The 14,172-nt window shown below is 42.1% G+C and overlaps 1 protein-coding gene across 2 annotated transcripts in view; it reads left to right on the forward strand.

Moving 5' to 3' along the window:
* Positions 1-14,172, forward strand: part of SYT2 (synaptotagmin 2) — a 172,092-nt gene that overhangs the window by 103,084 nt on the left and 54,836 nt on the right. For both annotated transcript variants that reach the window (XM_021003177.2, XM_021003176.2), the window contains exon 2: positions 12,529-12,590. The gene's annotated coding sequence lies outside the window, so the exon portion shown is untranslated. The remainder of the gene's footprint in view (positions 1-12,528; positions 12,591-14,172) is intronic.

A 14,172-nucleotide genomic window follows, 5' to 3' on the forward strand; every position in this document is an offset into this window, starting at 1 on the left:
ATGAATTAAAATCTTGAACCCATGGCTGTAACCTGGATTTAGCAGCTGCTGTGTTGGCAGGTTTTATGTATGCCATATTTGCTCATAGAATGGAGCTTTATTAGGTTAGCAAATGGTTACTTGGGAAGCTCTAGAATGGGGGTGGGGCCTTCACTTTCTTTGTGTTCTAGAGCTCTTTGGCAGCCTGGTGAAACCTATGAACCCCTTCCCATAATACTGTTTTTCATCATATAAAACAATACACACCAGATTACCAATGAAAGTAATGATACGGAAATACTGTTGTCAAAATGTATTTAAAAAGCAAGTTCACAGACCTTGGGTTAAGAAATCCTGCTTCAAACAAGGGCAGATGCAATGTTAGAAGAGGCAATGATGTTTTGTTGCAGAAGGAAGGGTTTAGGATATATAGAAAAAAAAGAAAAAACAAATGTCTTGACTTTCAGAATCAGTACTATTTAGCACCTAAAGTAGCCATCCTTCTAGGTGAGAACTTATGGGTTCTTTAGCACACTGGATTCATTCATATCCTCTCAGTAAGCCAGGCTGGTAGCCTGTCTCAGAAGGACAAACAGAGACTTCTCAAAGGTCACCCCTGCAGCAACAGGATTCAAATTTGACCCGGAACTTCCCAAGGTCAACAGCAAAGACCATCTCTCTGCTGCTGGCTCAGAAGGCCAATGAGAATGACCTGTCCAGACCCTCTCTTTGACAGGCTGATGAAGACTCAGTCAAGTGGGGCTCATCTGACAGGAGGGGGAGAGAGGGAGAGGTTGTTCCAGCTGGCTTCGGACCAACCAACCCTCCCGGCCAGAGAGAGAGACTGCCACTACTGGCCCAAATGACTCTGGCAGGAAAGTCTCTCTCCAAAGCCGTAGGTCACAGCAGGGCCAGGCTGATCCCCGCTGGCTTGGTAGCTCAGTCCATCTTTCTCTCCAATTTCTTGGCACAGGGTTTCTACTTTAGGGCAGCAAGCTGGTCGTAGACAGATTGCAAACTGTCCACCTCTTCTCTATTCCCTCCAACCCCCCAACCACACTGATGCAGGCCTTGGGTTATGTTCCTCTTCCCAAATTTGATCTTAGACAAAACCCGCAAGCTCTTTAGGCTTCCAAAGAATGTGGTGCATGTAAGTAAATAGACTCCTCACATGTTAGCTTTAGAAAGGCTGGGTGTCTTGGTGATCTCAACCTTTTTTGTGTCGTGGACATCTGTAGACCCTATTCTTCCATTCTGCTCATCTTGTCCTCTTTCTCCTTTCCTCTTTCCCACCTTCTCTTCTATATTTTCATTCATTTCCTTCCTCTTTTCTCTTCCTCATCTTCCTCTTGATGTCTCTCCCACCTTGGTTATTAAAAAGATGCTGGGTGATTGATATATATCAACTCAGGTCAGAGGATGTAGAACGGCCAAGGGCTGTAATCACCTTCCTGGTTATTTTACCATCAGAGCCTACTCTGCCAACTGGCTGAGGTTATTCCAACTCCTTAACAAGAGCCAACAGCAGTGATTGCAAAGCTGCAAATGCACAGTCCTCAGAGCCAACAACTCATAGGATGCTGGAGACTGCAAGATCACCTGGGCAAAGTGGAAGAAGGGAGAGAGGAGAGTGAGGAATAGGACTGTGGTAGAAGTCCCAGGGCCTACTCTCAAGGTTAGTCTTTGGCTTTCTTAATGCATAAACATTTCTTTTATCTAGAGATCTCAAAAAAATCCTAAGAACTGGTTTTGCCAAGAGACTGAGATAAGTTCACTTGGTAAATAGCATCCTATTTTTGCATATCCACCAGTGTCCTCTACATTTCCTTTCCCTACCCAAGTTTCTTTTTAAAAAAAATTAATTTATTTTTAGTTTTCAACATTCACTAGCATAAGCTTTTGAGTTTTAAATCTCTCCCCTTCCCTCTCCACCTCCCTCCCCAAGATGTACAATCTGACATAGGCTCTACATTTACATTCCTATTAAGCATACTTTTACATTAGTGATGTTGGGGCAGCTAGGTGGCACAGTGGATAGAGCATGGGCCCTGAAGTCAGGAGGACCTGAGTTCAAATCCAGTCTCAGACCAAACACTTGACCCTTACTAGCTGTGTGACCCTGAGCAAGTCACTTAACCCCAATTGCCCCAAAAATAATCTTACCACATTAGCGATGTTGTAAGTAAGAATTAGAACCAATAGGAGGAACTGCAAGAAAGAAGAAACAAAACAAAAGAGAAGGAAAAAAAGAGCAGCTAATATGCTTTGATCTGTATTCAGACTCCATAGTTCTTTCTTTGAATGTGGTTAGCGTTTTCCATCATGAGACTTTTGGAGATATCTTAGATCTTTTCACTGATGAGAAGAGTTAAGTCTATTAAAGTTAGTCATCTCACAATGTGGCTGTTACTGTGCACAGCATTCTGTTCACTTCACTCAGCATCAGTCCATACAAGTTTTTCCAAGTTTTTCTGAAGTCCGCTTGCTCATCATTTCTTATAGCACAATAGTATTCCATTACATTCATATACCACAACTTGTTCAGCCATTCATTCTGCAACTGATGGACATCTCCTCAATTTCTAATTTTTTGCCACCACAAAAAGAGCTGCTATAAATATTTTTGTACATGTAGGTCCTTTTCTCATTTTTATGATCTCTTTGGGATATAGCCCTAGAAGTGGTATTACTGGGTCAAAGGGTATGGACATTTTTATAGCCCTTTGGGCATAGTTCCAAATTGCTTTCCAAAATGGTTGGATCAGTTCACAGCTTCACCAACAATGGATTAGTGTTCCAATTTTCCCACATCTTCTCCAACATTTATCATTTTCCTGTTTTGCCAATCTGATAAGTGTAATGTCCTTACCCAAGTTTCTTAAAGAGAGTATTGGGCATTGGGCAGTACACTGGACTGGGATTATAGAGACCTGAGTTCTAGTTGAATTTGTAACTTTGACTCTTGGGTCTTATTCTCTAACTAGTCTCTATCTCCAGTGAGAGAATAGAATTTCCCTTGAGAGAAGAGAATTCTACTTGCCCATTTTGGGTTAAGTGAGTCCATTTATTAAAGACTTTCCATGTACCAAGCACCAAGAATACAAATACAAGCAGAAATACTATCCCTGCCCTCAAGGAGCTTATATTCTAATGGAGAAAAATAACACATAAAAAGAAGCTGAAAAGGGGTGGGAAGAAGGAGAAGGTACTTGTGTTGTGCAATGGGGGAGAAAGTCCACAGAGTTTGGAGTGGAGAAAGCCTGGAGATGAATGAAGACATAGATGGCCCAGGCACAGAAACAGGAGAATGGAAAACATAGCTTCTGGAGAGCCTGTCAGGGACGTGGGAGAGTGGGAACCTAATGGTTCTATCACTAATTTATTGTGTGACCTTAAGCAAGGCACTTGAGCTTTATGGAACTCAATTTCCTCATCTGTAAAATGATAATGATACCTATACTGCCTATTTGTTAGGTTACTTACTTTGTTTAGGTTTATTAAGTTACTTACTAACTTACTAAATTTACTAACATTTGAAATTTTCCAAAAGTGGAATGAACTACCTGGGGAAAGAATGGACTCCCCATCACAAGTCATGACCACTTGTGTATAACATAGAGGGAACTCTTATTCAGGTACAAGTAGCCAATGAGTCTCTTCCAACTCTTAGGTTCTATGGTTCTGTAATGTTTCATGTAATTGCTGTGAAGATCCAAGAAGATGATGTATAAAGCACTATAACATAGTATGATAGGCAGAATGACAGAATGGATACAATGTTAGAAATGGAGTCAGGAAGACCTGGGTTTGAATTCTGCCTCAACAACTTCCTAGCAAATTGCTTAAACTTAGTTGGGTTAGGCCTTAGTTTGTTCATCTGTAAAATGAGAAGGTTGGACTGGATTGCCTCTAAGGTCCCTTTCACCTCTAAATCTATAATCTTGTTAGCCTATAATCCTATGAAGAGCTATGTTCAAATATCACCTCTGACATTTTCTAGCTCCAAGACTGTGGGCAAGCTACTTAACTTCTGAACCTCACAAAACCCTCTGAGAGTATAAGTTATAGATGAGTAGTGATCTGCATTAAAGGAGAGAGTTCTAAGAATGTGGTAATAGGTCCTTGACACAACAATGCAATGTAATATAATCCATTAAGGGTTATAGAAACATGAGTTGCTGTTTGTTTGTTTTAAATCTAGACCTGTGATTCCATTTGTGTTGGCAATTCAGTCAGGAAACTACTTCCATGAATACGGACAAATAATTGTTCTGCAACTTACAATCTTAGGAAGTTGTCTGGAACCTTAAGTGGTTCAGTGCCTTTGCCAGAGTCACAAATGCAGTTAGTGTTGGAAGCAGAACTTGAACTCATGCCTTCTTGGATCCAAGGCTGGCTCCCCATCCTCCATGTCTCACTGGCTTTCTAATTTGTTGCTATTATTATGAAAGTCCCTTCCAAATTAGGTCCTTTGTGATTCTTGGGGAAATGAAATGAAGAGTAATCAAGACTAGCTGAGTCGAAGAGCCTTTCTAAGGCTCTGAAGATTTTCAGCCACCCTTAGCAGGAGTCCTAGCTTTAACTAAAGTTGAGAAGCACTTTGGAAAGCCCAAGCAGTCATTGCTTTAGATTGGGCTAATTCAAGTGATGGGTTTGTTGGTTTGAAGGAGATTCCAATGGTTTTTTTTAAACCACTGGAGTAAAAGAATGATGTTGATGGTAGTAATGGAGAGGATGGTGATGATGGTGATGGTGATGGTGATGGTGGTGCTGGCGATGATTGTGCTAATAAGGACTATAGTAGTGATAATGGTGTTGATAGTAGTGGTGATGGTCATTGTGATGATAGTGGTGGTGATGAAGACAATGGCAACTTTTATTTGCCTAGCCCTTTGAGGTTCCCAAAGTAATTCATATCCATGATCTTACTGGATACTTATCACAATATCCTAAGGTATCTAGTCTAAGTGTTTTTAATGCCAATATATGAAAGTAGCTAGTTACTCCTTTTAAAAATGGGCAACTAAGACTCACAGACAGAGAAAGTGAGGTCATACTCATGTATCTAGTGGAAAAACCAGAATTTGAACTCACATCTACTGATTCTAGGTTCAAAGTTTGTGATCCACATCTTCATTTTTACCCACTTCTTTGTGTGGCAAATTTTAGAATTGCAAGATTTTAGGGAAGTAAATAACTTCAAAGATCATCTAATCCAGCTCCATTATTTCATGGGTGATGAAATTGAGCCCTCAAGAGGGGAAAGTGACTTGTCTAAAATCACATAGGCAGAGAGTGGAAGAATCAGGATTCAAAACCAATTGTATTGTCTCTATACCCGGGGATCTTTGTGCTATCCCACACTGTCTGTGAGCATGGTGTGGTGGGATTGTGTTCTCAATCCTATTAACTCCTACAGAACAAGATAGAGAATAGGAAAGGTGAAAGCAGTACCTGAGAGAGATCATCTCTTCTTCTATTCTCTCTCTCTCTTTTTCTAATCTCATTCCATGGGCAGTGTGGGGAATGGGCGTAGAAAGTTGGAGAGTGAATTATTAAGGCAGTCCTCAGACAAAGGTCCTTACAACTTTGTGGTGCTTAGGGCCTTCTGGCCAGTAGACGTCAGGCATCAAGAAGTTCTATGATTAGAAGGGACTTCAAGAGATCGTGTGATCTAGTCCCCTTTGTTGTGAAAGGGGCTATCTTTGATGAAATTTGGTAAGAATTATTCTTGCATATGGGGGATAGGGAACTTTCTGGCGGAATGTGATTTTTCTTTTCATTTCCTGCTATCTTTGAAATAAACTCAGGAGAGGCATGATATCTTCAAGTATTTGAAGTGCTGCTATATGGAAGAAGGATTAGGCATGTTCTGCTTGGCCCCTGGCACATAGTAGGTGCTTAATAAAGACTTGGTTGATGATGCCCAAGAAAGCAACTGCAGACTTCATGAAAGGAAAAACTTCCTAACAATTAGAGCTCTCTGAAATTATAATGAGCTGCCCCAGGAGGTCCTGAGGTCTGCCTCACTGGTAGTGTTCAAGTAAAAACTACTTGGAGATGGAGAAGGAGCTCCTGTTTGGGTGCTGAATGGACAAGATAGCCTCTGAGTTTGTTCCAACTTCCAGCTTTTCAACTCAGCAATTCCAGAATTCAGTGATCTAGTTAGATAAGAGATTAGAAGGGGTGTGGGGAGAGCATCAACAGATTTCCAGCAACCAAGAGACTCTGACTGGCTTCTATGGAATTTGGGATTGTAAATCAACAAATGAGTTCAGTTCAGAGTATCCATGTGCATGAATCCCAAATCAGTGAGTGCAGTTCAGAGGCAGCTACTGCCATCTATTTTTCCTAGTTAGACTGGAAGGCGTGGGCACCCAGCCTAAAGAGTATCTTGGAGGCCAAACAAGGCCTGGAGAATCAAAGATTAGATTATCTAGGAAGTGGAGGCACTGTCAGTCTGAGACTGGGTAATTTTCTTTCAAAGTCACTTCTAATAGCCTTATCTTGGTGTATTTTCCCCTCAAACTGACATTTTCTTTTCCCTGGTAAAATAAACACTCTTGCTTAAACCCAAGATAGCTTGGGTATGGTCAGGAAAGGAGGGAGTGATCACCAGACTTAGGTGCCAGGATACAGTAGTAAGAGGAAGGAGGAGGAGGAAAAATAATTAAGGATTTGGGGTGACAGGTCTCTGGATCCAGGGGACAAGTAGTCTCAAGGACAAAAAAGGTCATGGGGGCTAAGTCAAGAGCTAGAGATCAGTGCAAATTTAGAAGGTGGTAAAGAAGAATGTCTCTGGGCTAAAAGCAAGGTCTCTAAGATAATTTCCAAGGAGGAATTGGAATCCTTAGGGAGATGGAGAAAATCATCAAGGTTTAAGACACAGGGCTGGATCTCCCTTGCCACTTCCCAAACTGATCTGCACCCAAACCACTCATCACAGTTTTTAAAAGGCTCCAAGGATGGCATATTTCACAGCACCCCCTGGGCAAGTCTCTCCTCCTAGTGGGCCTTCCATTCTAAGAAAGTTCTAAGAAATTCATCCTTTCATCTAACCTTCTTGATGCAGTTAGAACCTCCCAGAGCCTCACTGTCATAGACATTTCAGACTTAGGTAGGTCTTGACTCTTCTTACTGGAGAGGTAGGAAGGAGGCAATCTCTGTAGAGAAATAGAGTCCATACACAGAACCCAGCCCTGTCAACAGAGATGGGATCTTCATTCCAGTAGCTTGACAGCAGGGAGCTGGACAAGATGACCTTTACAGATCCATTCCAGTTCTGGGTTCCTGCCAGAGTCAGGAAGACCCTTGGCTCTGCTGGAAACCCATGAGAGGAGGAGGGATGAAAGGAGAGCCTGAGGTGCCGGGAAGTCAAATGATCCACGATGCAGCAGCAGCTTGTTTTCCATGACCTTGGCCTCCTTTAAGCAAACTGCCTGTTAGTGATTAATTCAGGCCTTTTGTTCTTTCCCAGGAAGGTACCCATCGAGGACACACTGAGCAGGAGACATCAAAGGATTGAGAATTTGTCAGCCTTGCCTTGCTGCTCTTTGGAGGCAGCCTGGGCAGGGGGAGGAGAGTCTGCTCCTTCCTACCTGTGGCACCTCCTTCTGTCACATCCAGAGTTGTTTAAGGGAGAGAAGGGTATGACCTCATTGCATCAACTCGGAATCACGGGGAGATTCCTCCTAACCTCCCCACCTGTTGCCTAATGTTGTCATTCTCATTAACAATGGACAAATTCTTCCAACCCACTATCAGAGATAATTGGCACTTGACTTTCCCTTACTGTCACTGGTGGTGAGTGACTGAGTCTCATTTTCCTCATCTGAAAAATGGGAATAATATTTGTATTGCCAGGCTGGTCTGTGGAAAGAATTTTATAAGCCTTAAAGAATTATGTGAATATGAACTATTACTATCATTGCTAGTCCCCATATGAGAGCCTCTGTTTCTTCATCTGAAAGAGGAGAGAGCTGGACCAGATCAGGAGTTTTTAGCCTTTTTTGTGTGATGTAGACCCCTTTGGCAGTCCAGTGACACCTATGGACCCTTTCCCAGAATAATATTTTTAAGTGCATAAAATAAAATGCATAGGATTACAAAGGAAACCAACTATATTGAAATAAAGATGCAATTCCCCCCCCCCCGAACCATCCAACTTCTCAAATGACCTAAGATCTATCCATAGACACCTTGAAGGTGGACTTGAGGGTGGACTTGACCTATGTGGATTCCAGGTTAAGAATCCCCAGACTTACTGATCTCTATGGTTTTAATATTTTTTGATGATATAATTCTGTGATCAGATGCAAACTTCAGTGTGTCTCTAGGAGTAGTACCAGAGTGACTAATAGCTAAACAGAGATTTAAATGACAAAGTTCTTTTCTTGAGAGCAGTATTGGAGAGGGTGAGAGAGAGAGAGCGCAGAGAGAGCTAATACTTAGAAGGGAAGGAGGGAGAGAAGGAAGGAAGGAGGGAAAGAAAGAAAGGAGGGAGGGAGGAAGGCAAGCAGGAAGGAAGGAAGGAAGAAAAGAGAACTATAACATGTGCATATATAAATATATACAAAATATATATGAAATCAATACAAGGTAATTCTGAGTGGCTCGGGCACTGAAGACCAACTTTGATGATTTCACAATTTTGTGCTCAGAAGGGTGGGGCAAAGTTGAATGGGGAAAGCGTTTGCACTCAGATTGAGAAATGAGGTAGATTTGGGGACTTTGATGGTCTTGCACTGGCAATACTGATTTTAGTCCCTGGCTCTCCCCTTACACCCAAGTATCTCTCTATTTTTAAGCTCTGTGGGCTGACTGAGCTGCCTGTCATGACACAAATCTAACATTCACCTTTACCATTATACCCTCTAGCTTCTCTGATTGCTGCATTCTGTCCCAGCAGCAACTCTGTCTCAAAGGAACCAGAGACAAGCCCATTCCACTGGGGACCTTATTGACCTGAGCCCCTTCCCCAGAAAGTGGTGGGAGCCATATGATAGAAACAAGGGACACAGCTCCCAAGAGCAAGCCTGTGGTAGCATCCCTATGATTTAGAATGACGGGGCAAGCTGGTCTCTCCTCTCTCCTAAGTCATCCCCCTCTCCATGCCTGAGTTTCAGGTACTCAGCAGCATCCCCACAGTAGGCGAAGGGAGCAAAATCCTAGCCTAGGATTTTGGAGACCTAGCTCTGGACTTGGCTTTGCCACTGTAAAGTATATAAAGCATCATCAAGGCAGATACGGATTCTCAGAATGACCTTGGGCCAATATTAACCTCTCCCAGCCTCCGTTTATTCCTTTGTAAAATTAAGGAGTTGAACTAAATCCACTTGGTTACAGAACATTTTTATACTTGGGATGGTGATATAATCCCAAAATTCTTCTCCAGGAGGATCTGAGTCAATGAACACCCCTGGGGATAAAAGAGAATCAAGAGAAATTTAGAGCAAAATAAAAGGTTAAATCTGTTTTTCTATCCCAAAACTGCTGCACACAAAATCCATTGCTGATACATACATAATTCCATATTGGCTATTTTTAAAGGTAAAAATATCCCAGCACAGGCATTTTCTCAGAGGACCTGAGGTCATAGATAGAGTGCAAAATTTGGAGTTCCAGAACTTGAATTTGAATTTTACTCATTTCATTTCTTTTTTTAAAAAATTTTTAATTTTTATTTATTTATTTATTTTTTGCTTTTAGGCAATTGGGGTTAAGTGACTTGCCCAGGGTCACACAGCTAGTAAGTGTTTGGTCTGAGGCCAGATTTGAACTCAGGTCCTCCTCACTTCAGGGCCGGTGCTCTATCCACTACGCCACCTAGCTACCCTCCTCTCATTTCCTCATTTCATTTCTTTAAGCCCATTTCACTGCTCTGTAAAATGAGGGAGTCAGCGGACAGCTAGGTGACTCAGCACATAGAGTACCAGTCCTGGAGTCAGGAACACCTGTGCTCAAATGCAGCCTTAGACACTTACTAGCTGTATGACCCTAGGCAAGTCACTTAATCCTGATTGCCTCAAAAAAATATGAGGGAGTCGGATCCCTTCCAGCCCTAAGGCCCGTGATTCAGGGAAGAAGCCCTATTCATGAAACAGTATAGAAAATGGAAGTCTAGATGACCTCAAGGGTCCCTTTCATTATTAACATCCATGAAACCTGGGTACACGTCCAGTTCTGCCACTTATTAGCTGTGTGACCTTGGTCAAGTCACCTCCCCTTCTCTAGGCTTCAGTTTCCTTATCCGTAAAATGAAATGGGGTAGACCTAGATGATCCATTCTACCTCTAACATTTGGTAAATTTACTCTGGTGCTTAAAGGGAGACCAAAACTATTGACTTCTCAGTGGTCATCTTGGGGTGATGCCTGAGGCCCAGAATTTGGCTGATTTTCTTTCAATACCACCGGGGAGTGAGAGGTGAGCACCCTTGCTCTCTCCTAGGATCACTGAAGTTGGAAGAGCTAGAGATTTTACATCTGGGGAAGGAGGAGAAACCTCAAGAAGTAGGTTAGTTCATCGGTCAAAAGAACCTTTGCCTCCGAAATGGTGGGACAAGTGCCAGACTAAAGCTTCCAGGTGTAGGCAGGCGTAAGTGTCATGTTATAGTGGGTGAGAAGGTACTGGATTTGGAGTCAGAAGACCTGAGTTTTGAGTTCCAGTTCAATTATATCCCATTTGTATGACCTTGGGAAAATAGCTTCCCTTTCTGGCTCTCAATTCCATCATCTATAAAATTGAGATTTGAACTGGATTACAGATTCTTAACCTAGGGTCCAGGAACATCTAAGGAAGGTGGTCTATAAATAAAATGGGGGAAAATGACAATTTTCTAAATTTCTGATTTTATTAACTTCTAGGTTTTTCCTTTCCTTCCTTCCTCCTTCCCTTCCTCTCTTCCTTCTTTCCTTCCTTCCTCCCTCCCTCCCTTCCTCCCTTCCTTCTTTTCTTTCTTTCTTCTCTCCCTCCTATTTTCCTCCCTCCTTTCCATCCTTATTTTCTTCCTTCTTTTCTCCCTTCCTTCCTTCTCTCCCTTCCTCTGTCCCTCCTCTCCTCCCTACTTCCTTCATTCTTTCCTTCCTTCCTTTCTTCTTTCCTTTTTTCCTCACACACACATATTTGTTGTGAGCAGAATTTATGAATCTCAGCAACATTTATTGAGCATCTTCTACATGCAATGCAGTCCCAGATCCCCTTCCAGGCTTCTTTCCTGCCTGGGATTGACCCCACTTCTCAACTTATTTGTACAGATAACTGATATATCCTTAGCTCAATAAATATAATGGGACAGGACACTGGGAGTTATTCAGAAAACCTGAGTTAAAGTCCCACATCTGTCACTTACTGGCCGTGTGGCTTTAGACGAGTCATTTAACTTGACTGGACTCTAGTTTCCTCATCTAGCAAAATGAAGAGGTTAGCCTGGATGATCTTAGGTCCCTTCCATCTTTACTGGTCTATGATTCTGTGACCATTTCTAACCTCCTGTCCAAAGTAAGAACCCCAATTATGAGACACTTTTATGATATCCACCATCCAGTCTCTTTGTGAAGTCTTTCAGTGATTGGGAGTTCCATCCATTCTTGGACTGCTGCTAATTATTAGAAAGCATTTTATCAGAGTCAGTTGAAATCCTCTTCCCTCAAACTTTTGCTAGTCTTCTAAAGTCTTACAGAATGAATCAAAAACCCTTTTCCATATGACAGTCCTTTAAATAATTGAAAGGCAGCATTGCCTGGTGGATAGTATGCTGGTAGAGTCAACAAGACCCAGATCATTGACACTGGAAGACTCTGACACTTGTGTAACCCAGACTGTTCTGGTCATGTCCAATTCATGTAACGTGGAGGTTCACTTTCTAACTCTGATCAAGGTGGATCCTTTAACTCCCCTGAACCTGAGTTTCCTCATCCATTTTTATTTTGGGCTGGACTTGTGATTTCCTGGGGATAGAGAGCTCTCCAAACAGAACTCCCTCTACCAATGTAAAGATCACCTACCCTGTGACTTTATGGCCGTAGTCTTTGAGAGCTAATTGGCTGGGGCATAGAGAAGTACTGAGTGACTTGCCCAGGGTCACAGAGCCAGTGTGTGTCCCAATAGAACATGAACCCAGGTCTTCCTATCAGCTACAACATGCTGCTTGTCACTTCCTCATCCACAAAATGGGAATCATAATACTTGCAGATCATCTCTTAAGGTTGCTGTGAGGCTCAAATCAGATCACGTAGAGAAAAAAGTGCTCTACAAACTTGAAATAACAATATAAATATCAGATACTGTCACATGAAAACAGCATTTATGCCACTCCCCTAAGTCTCCTTTCCAGGTTAAATATCACTAGGTCCTCCACCTTCTGTCAAATAGCATCATTTCCAGACTCCTCACCCACTCCCACCTCCATTCTGGCTTCTGGCCATGTTTCAATTTGTCAGTGTCTCTCTTAGAGTGAACACAAGGCTTCAGATGGAGTCTTGAAGCCTAGAGATCCCTCAAGAGTAGGAAGGACATTGTGTGTCTAATCAATGTGTTGTCTATTTTGTAGGTCTTGATCTACAAGGAGCACACAGCCATCCCTGAAATATCCAGGAAATTCAGTTGGTAGTGGTAAGTTGTTAAAACTTTCTTTCCTCCTCCGTCCCCGGAAATAGAATTGTTTCTTTCTTAGAATTGCTGTTCCCCATTTATAGCCTAACCTTCTCTCATCTATTTAGCCTTTCCCCCCGTAGAATTCAGGCCAAAGTGCCGCTTATCCAGGAAGCTTCCCCTGATTCACTGTGCCTAGAACTGGTTCCTCCTTTCTTCTGAGTCTCCTTCGTGCTGATATACTCAGATGCCACTATATTCTCTTGTAACCACTTCAGTGTTATTGAGCCTTTGGGGAAATTGTCGTATAGGGAAAAGAGTATTAGAGGATTTCAAGTCAGAGGGTCTGGGGTTCAAGTCACCTACTTAGTTTCCTCATCTATAACATTTTATTATATACTATGCAATATATGCTATATTGTTATTATATTTTATTATAATCCTTCATTAAGGGATTGGACTTGATGACCTCTAAGATCTATGATTCTGTGAGTAGGTACGTGCCCCATCTCCATTCCTTCATCACCTGGGAATTATGGAATGGCAGGGCATAGTAGAAAAAGCACTGATTTTATATTCCAAGGATCTGGGTTCAAATTCCACTTGTGTTACTACTTGTGTGACTTAGGTAAGCCACTTAAAGCCTCTGGGCTTGTTTCCTCATCTGTAAAGAGAAGAGCAGTTAACATGGCATAGTCGAAAGAGATTTGGCTCCGTAGTCAAAGGCCCTATGTTCTAATTCTGCCTTTGATGCTTACTACCCGTGGGACCTTGGATAAGCATTTTGAACCTCCCTGAGTCTTGGTTTCCTCATGTGTAAAAGGAAGAACGTGGACTAGGTGACTTCTGAGGTGCCTCCAGCTCAAAAATCTATGAGCTTATGTAGGATCCCTTTCCAAGAGTTCCTATGATCTCCTGTTATCTTATATGGCATTTTAGATGTTCACTGCTTGGGCAAGTGAACTGAATTGAACACAGACCACCCAATGTAGGTAGTTATTGCCTAATTCCTTCCTTAATTATTACTCATTTCCTTTCTTCCATTCCCCCTTAGCCACTGCTACCCTATCCCCTCTCTCCTCACCTTCCTCAAGTGAAGATGTCCTTTTCACCATCAGCTTTGCCTTGGGCACTCAGTCTACCTTCTAGAGATGTAAGCAAAATGTCATCTTGGTGCAATTAATTGTGTGATCGTGGACAAGCTATTTATAATACCCATAATATCTGCCCCACAGAGTAGAGACTCAGTTTTGATTTTGAGAATCAATCAGCTTTTGAGAATCAACTATGTGGTGCAGTGGATAGAACAGTAGACCTAGAATCAGGAAGACCTGGGCAAATCACTTAACCTCTCTTTGTCTCAGTTTCCTCATCTGCAAAATGAGGGTAATGATGGCACCTACTTTCCAGGGCTATTTGGAGGATCAAATGAAATAATATTTCTAAACTATTTTGTCAACTTTAAAGCACTATGTAAATGTAATATACTGTTACTTAAGAGCAACTCCCAGATTTGGGATGAGGCTTGCACTTTCAACTGCATCTGTGCCAGTGGGGCAAGTAAAAGACCAAACCACCTCTGACCCTCAGCTCTATTTCTGTC

The sequence above is a fragment of the Phascolarctos cinereus genome, unplaced genomic scaffold (genome assembly GCF_003287225.1).
Source record: "Phascolarctos cinereus isolate Bilbo 61053 unplaced genomic scaffold, phaCin_HiC Scaffold_5;HRSCAF=322, whole genome shotgun sequence".
NCBI lineage: Eukaryota > Metazoa > Chordata > Mammalia > Diprotodontia > Phascolarctidae > Phascolarctos > Phascolarctos cinereus.